This window comes from Macaca thibetana, chromosome X (genome assembly GCF_024542745.1).
Source record: "Macaca thibetana thibetana isolate TM-01 chromosome X, ASM2454274v1, whole genome shotgun sequence".
NCBI lineage: Eukaryota > Metazoa > Chordata > Mammalia > Primates > Cercopithecidae > Macaca > Macaca thibetana.
Genome location: NC_065598.1, coordinates 100163814 through 100170655, shown reverse-complemented (window position 1 = coordinate 100170655; position 6842 = coordinate 100163814). Strand labels below are relative to the sequence as shown.

At 37.0% G+C, this 6842-nt stretch overlaps 1 pseudogene; it reads left to right on the top strand.

Annotated features, from left to right (window-relative positions):
- Positions 1–4431: 4431 nt before the first annotated feature.
- On the top strand, positions 4432–5344 carry LOC126945858 (prohibitin 1-like; annotated as a pseudogene).
- Positions 5345–6842: the final 1498 nt, after the last annotated feature.

Sequence of the window (6842 nt, the reverse complement as noted above, 5' to 3'; positions counted from 1 at the left end):
GACACATAACTAATTAATAAATATTTTAATGAATAAAAGAACAAAATCTATGTAGATAACATCCTATGAAATGTTCAAATAATGCAAATGAGTGGAAACTTTTGGTGTTTTTTCAAGTTACTCATTTGTTTGAAATAGAATATCTCTTGTCTAACATGGGATTACCCAAATCTGAGAGGTACCATACTTCCTGCTGTCGTAAACACTGTTGGTGCCCTGCCCATGTCTTCTTTGGCCCATTCTAATAGTCATCTGCAGAAGTCTTTCTATGTTTCTCTGCCAGAGGGGCTTCTTTAACTGCAAAAGCAGCTTGACCAGTATAGGAGATGACTAGAAGTGCCAGGTTGTTAATATTCACTAAATGATTCTCAATCAATTGTGAAAGTTGGTGAATAAATACCCTAGCTCCCTCACCCTTTGGTATGTTCCAATAGTATTGAGTGGCAACCTGCTTATTTGCTTTACCTCCCTTCCAGTCTGACTTTGCCACTTCTTTGCAGTACTTCCTGGGATCACCTCCCAAATAAACTACCTACATCCAAATCCTTAGAGTTCTGCTTTTTGGAGACCCCAAACCAAGACTGAAGAGACTATTAAGTACTCCACAGGATTCTTTGTTTTCCATAGACCTTATCTGCCAGATCTCCAGATGATTATGTAGGCTCTGGACTTTACAAGGAAGGTTTATGATTCAAAATTTTCTTGAACCACGTGCCCATTCTAGCTCTGTCTTACCCCTCAATTTAGAACTTATATAAACCCAGTGACTTTGTTGAGAACATTGGCTCATCTCTGCTATAGTACTTCCTGCTACATGTATTCACTTAGTTACCAACTCAACCATACTGGTTAGATTTTAGGAATCTGCCAAGCTCTCCTTACCCTAAATCTATTTGATCCATGATTGTACTTTCATGATTTCTGTCTGAAAGCTGACAGTGTGTAGGGACCATAACTTGCTAAAATCGAGTATCATTTTTAGAATTCTGATATTTTATAAATGGTGGCAAAACAAAAAAAAAGATGATTTGAGAAAGCCCTTTAAAAACTCTGTTTGCCCAGTGGACATTATGTGATCATAATCACCAAAAACATGAACTATATTTTATAACTGATATTCAGAGATATTATATGTGGAAAATAACTGACACAGACATATTTCTACTTCCCTGTTTAATTCACCCCTCCCTATTCTTTGTGAAATAAAATAGTTAATGTTTGACTTTGACTAGGGAAATAATCATTGAAACTGTATAAGTTAACCACAGAATTATTTCATATGCTACTTTTCCTGTCAGTTAAAATCAGTCAGAATTAGAAAAACTGAGCATATAAAGTTTTTAAGTCCATATATTTACCAATCCCACTTCCACGGAAGAGTCAATTAATTTAACAAACTTTGCTGAACAATTATACTTTATGATAATAATTATAATTTATTGAGCACTTTGTGTGGGCCAGACATTGTGCTAAACTGTTATGTCTTTTTATCCTCTCAACAATCTTATGAGTTATTATTATCTCCATTTTACTTTTCAGGAAACTGACATTTGTGACTTACCCAAGGTCATGACATTAATAAATTATGAAAAAAGGATTTGAATGTAGGTCTGTGTGACTACAAACCCCAATCTCTTAACCACTACTGAATAATTTTTGCCCTAGAAGTTAGATGCTATGGAGTCATAAACCAAGTCTAAGATTATAAAATGTAGCTTCTTGTCTTTAAGGAACTATAACCTCACTGTGAAGATACATGCATAGCAGAGTACTTAGTCAAGTGCAAGACAATGAAGAGTAACCTATATTTGTTAAGTGCTAAGGGAATACCGAATAAAATAAGTGATTTTTTAGCATGTTCAGTAGGTGATTCAGATTTCCCGTTGAAAGGGAAAATCTGTCAAACTGCCTCAATTCAAATAGTCAAAGAGAAAGGCCAGTGTAATCAATCTCCTAGCAGTGTTCACCTATAACATCAGTAGGCCTGAAATATCATCACTGATCAAGGAATGTCTTACAACAGTGACCACTGGGCTCCCAACATATGGTTCCCACACATCTGTTTAAATAGTAAAAGTTTCAGAAACAGCTTGAGTTACTCCTGGAAACCTTACACTGAAATTTAGGTGTATTACATTATAACTTTTTCCTCTTGGTAATTTTACAACCAACTTGCTGCTGTGTGAAGAAAGTGTACAGGAGGAGCATGTATAATACCTACTATGGTAGCAATTATACTGTTATTCAATTATTTCAAAATTACTTTTTTTTCCTAAAAAGTCTTCCCCCCTGCCATGGCTATAAATAAGCAATGGTTCTTATTCCTGAAGTTCATATTCCCCTGAGAGCTTTGTGTTTACTGATTCCCTGGCGTTAGTATATAAAAATCCCAGAAGGCCACGTGATGAATTCTAAAGAAAGAAGATTCTAAGACAATGGCTAATGAAGGCATTAGTATTCCTCTCATTGGAGTATCAAATCCTGATATGAGTAATGCCATATTCAAGAGAGAGTTTTAAAAATGTAATTGAACTAAATCTTTTGACAGATAATTGTAATGATGATGTTATGCTTCAATGACTTTCAAGTACAGTTTGCAAATTACCTTTTTTACTTTATTCCCTTCCTCCCTTAAAGTACCAGATATGTCAGGTTTCTGGTTCGTGCTAATTTTTAACAGTACCTATATGGCAAACTCTTGACTCTAGAAACCAAAACACATTTAACTTATGGATATATTTGGACACAGTTAATAGACCCAATCTAAAATATCAGCTAGTTTCAAATGGCACAAAATTATAATCATTTCTTGTTACGTTTTTGCAATCAGAGAACATTTTGGTATCTTCACAAGGTTTTCATATATGTGTGTGTATATATATATGTATAAAATCATACACATATATACATATACACAGAGAAAGGCAGCTCTTTAGTCAACACACATTTATCTCTATCTCTTACATTTTATAATTCTATAGTAATTTGCAATGAAGTCTGGTATCCACATAGAGATGGCCCTGAGGTCCTATTGGCTCTTCAATCAGAAAACAGAGATTCAATAATGTTAACTAGATTCTATCTACTACGGAGAGAAAGTTGGCTCTCAAACTCAAATTTGGAAAGGACCTCAATAGTTACCTAGTCCAACTTTCAACCAATCAAGAAATCCTTTTTACAGCATTCCTGTATCTAGCCTATTCTCAAGCACTTCTGTCATTTGAAAATAACTGCATAAAGTGGCAGCCAAGTCTGTTGTTAGCCCTAACAGTTAGAATCAGAGGTAGAAATAAAGAGATACAGACACTGAAACCAACATAGCCAAAGGCACACAAGTAAGAAAACAGGGATAGCAAAAGATAGAGTCAGATGGATAGGACACAGAAAGGTGAGGGGAAAAATCGTAGAGGAGAAAGAGAAAAAACGTGAAGAAGCAGAGAGAGAAAAAATTAGAAGTGGAGACACAAAAAGTTGACATAGTAAATAAGGGGAATAGATAAGAGGAATAGTGAGTGATGAACCATTGAGAGACAGCAGAAGGAGAAGCAAGTATAAAGGAGAAACAAGTATACAAGGAGAAGCAAGTGTAAAGGAAAAAACTGGCATAAGTAACTGTAGGGTTTCTTTCTGATTTCTGTAGCCCAGTTTTGGGCTCAGGACATAGTCCACAAAAATGAAAATTTCATTTCACAGCCTCCCTTGCAGCTGGATATGGAAAGGTATTGAGTTCTGATCATTAAGATATAATCTTGAGTTCTGACCATAAAATCATAAGTGTTATGTGTGACAGGGACTAGTCTTTTTCAGGGTTTCTCCAGCCAGGAAACCTAGAAGTAGTAGGTATAAGGTGTTACAAGCAGTTTAGACAAAAAGTCTTCAATCATACTCATTGATTGATTAATGAGTCTTACTCATTTTTTGATGTGGTGTCTAAATTCCTCATCATCTAACATTTTCTTCCATCAATAAAAGTATTTGTCAGTAGTCTTCTCAAAATTCATTCATATTCTGTTTATGACATTATAAATTAGGACAGCATTTTACAAGGCAATTTGATAGTATCTGGCAAAAATTAAAGTGCTCAGGAATTGCTTTTGTATGAATCTATACTACTGCAATACAAATGATTATGCATAAAAATATATGCACATACAAGGATGGTCAATGCAGTGTGCATTGTGATGGTGAAAATCTGATAACAGACTAAATACCTTTTCATGGGTAGGGGTGATACATTCATACTATGGAATACTATACAACCATTAAAGAGCCTGAGATAGAGAGGTATGGATAGACATGGGTAGATCTATAAGATATATGAAAAACAGATATGATTCCACATATAATGGAAAAATCTATGTATATATGCATGCTTAAGAATGTGTGTGTATGCGTATGGAAATCAGTAGGAAAAGGTTTGGAAGTATGTGTGGCTAGGGAATTCATGTGGAGGTCAGAGTGGAAGCAGGTGTGAGAGGGTCCAGCAGAAGAAAACATGGCTGTCAAAGTGTTTGAGTCCATCGGCGAGTTTGGCCTGGCCTTAGTTGTTGTAGGAGGCATGCTGAACTCTGCCTTACGTAATGTGGATACTGGTCACACAGCGGTCATCTTTGACTGATTCTGTGGAGTACAGGACATTGTGGTAGGGGAAGGGACTCACTTTCTTATCCCATGGGTACAGAAACCAATTACCTGTGACTGCTGTTCTAGACCACCTAACGTGCCAGTCATCACTGGTAGCAAAGACTTACAGAATGTCAACATCACACTGCACATCCTCTTCCGGCCTGTCGCTAGCCAGCTTCCTTGCATCTTCACCAGCATCAGAGAGGACTATGATGAACGTGTGCTGCCATCCATCGTTACCAAGATCTTCAAGTCAGTGGTGTCTCGCTTTGATGCTGGAGAACTAATCACCCACAGAGAGCTGCTCTCCAGGCAGGTGAGTGACAAGTTGACGGGGCCAGCAGCCACCTTTGGGCTCATCCTGGACCATATGTCCTTGACACATCTGACCTTCCAGAAGGAGTTCACAGAAGTGGTGGAAGTCAAAGAAGGGGCTCGGCAGGAAGCAGAGAGGGCCAGATTTGTGGTGGAAAAGGCTGAGCAGCAGAAAATGGCAACCATCATCTCTGCTGAGGGTGATTCCATGGCAGCCGAGCTGATCCCCAACTCACTGGCCACCGCAGGGGACTGCCTGATCGAGCTGAGCAAGCTGGAAGCTACGGAGGACATTGCCTACCAGCTCTCACACTCTGGGAACATCACCTACCTGCCTCCTCCAGCTGCCCCAGTGAGGGCCCACCCTGCCTGTACCTCTGCGGGGAATAGGCCACAGCCTTGATGATTCTTAACACCACCTTCCTTCTGCCCCATCCCAGAAATCACTGTGAAATTTCATCATTGGCTTAAAGCGAAGGAAATAAAGGTAAAATCACTTTACATCTCTTAAAAAAAAAGTTTGGAATTTTTGACACTACTGTAATCCTTAGGAGGGGAGTGGATAAAGTCTGAGGTTGAAGGGTAATTTTCACTTTTTACTCAGTATAGTAATGGTAATCATTAACTCTGTTTTCAAAATACTTAGACTTCTTTGCCTTCGGTCACATGATATGACTGCATTTTCTGGCCCCATTGTGATTGATAGAGTCATGTGTATGGTTCTGGCCAATTATTTGTGACCAGAAGTCATTGCTCACAGTTGCATGTCACTTCCAGGCCAGAGCATTTATTTGTCAATGTGATGCCTTCCACAGCTATCTTTCCCTCTGCCATAGTGACTGGTAATATTTATGATGGTGGTTGCTCCATTACCCTGGGCTGCAGAATGAAAAGTCACAGAGCAGAGCTTCTAGCCAACACATTACATAAGTGAAAAATAAAACTTTGCTTTTACAAACCACCAAGATTTGGGGATTATTACAATAGCATAATCTAAATTATTCTGACTGGTACCATTGAAATGTTTAAATTTTAAATTAAATAGTATACTTTCTGCATGTATTATAAAATTAATGATGCCTACAACAGCATACAACATTCTCTACATAGAAAATACAAAGTGCAGTGAGCCTATTATGTACCATGATCTAGATTCAATAACATCATTAAAATGTAACCATTTCAAGGGCAGAGGCTATGCTTTTTTTTTTTTTTTTTTTTTTGCATCCCCAGCGCCATTGATTAGAACACAGTAGGTATGCAGTCCATTCTTCTTGATTATTAAATGGATTTTAAAATGTTTATCCTAAACCTATAGATTTATATTAATCCCTATGAAATGTCATTATGTTGGTTTTATTCTATTATTCCAAATCATGAAGACCATTTCAAAGCATAAGGCTTTTATTCATTTTATTAACTCTCCCACCTACTTTTGTGTCATCTGAATATTTCATAAGCTTGCTTTCTCTGCCTTCAATCAAGTCAATAATTTTTAAAATTCTAAATAAGATATGGCACGTAACAGAGATCTGTGGCTTACCACCATAGATCTTTCTAAATTTCAGCATTAATACATTAATCTGGTTGACCAATTTGGTATGAATCATTTCACTATACTAAAATCCATTTAACTAGACCATATTGGCACATCTTGTCATGAGAGATCATGCATGTGATAGACTAGGCTTTCATAGTGATATATCATTCTAACAGTTTTACCAAAGGAAAATAACAACTTTGTTTAGTCTGATTTGCTCCTAAGATCAATTAATTTATTTATCCAATAAATTTAATGTATGCCTATGATGGAAATACAATGGGAACATGATAGGTATGGTATCTACTTTTTGTGTGATCACAGTCTAATAGAAAAAAAAACACAGACAACAACAATGAAG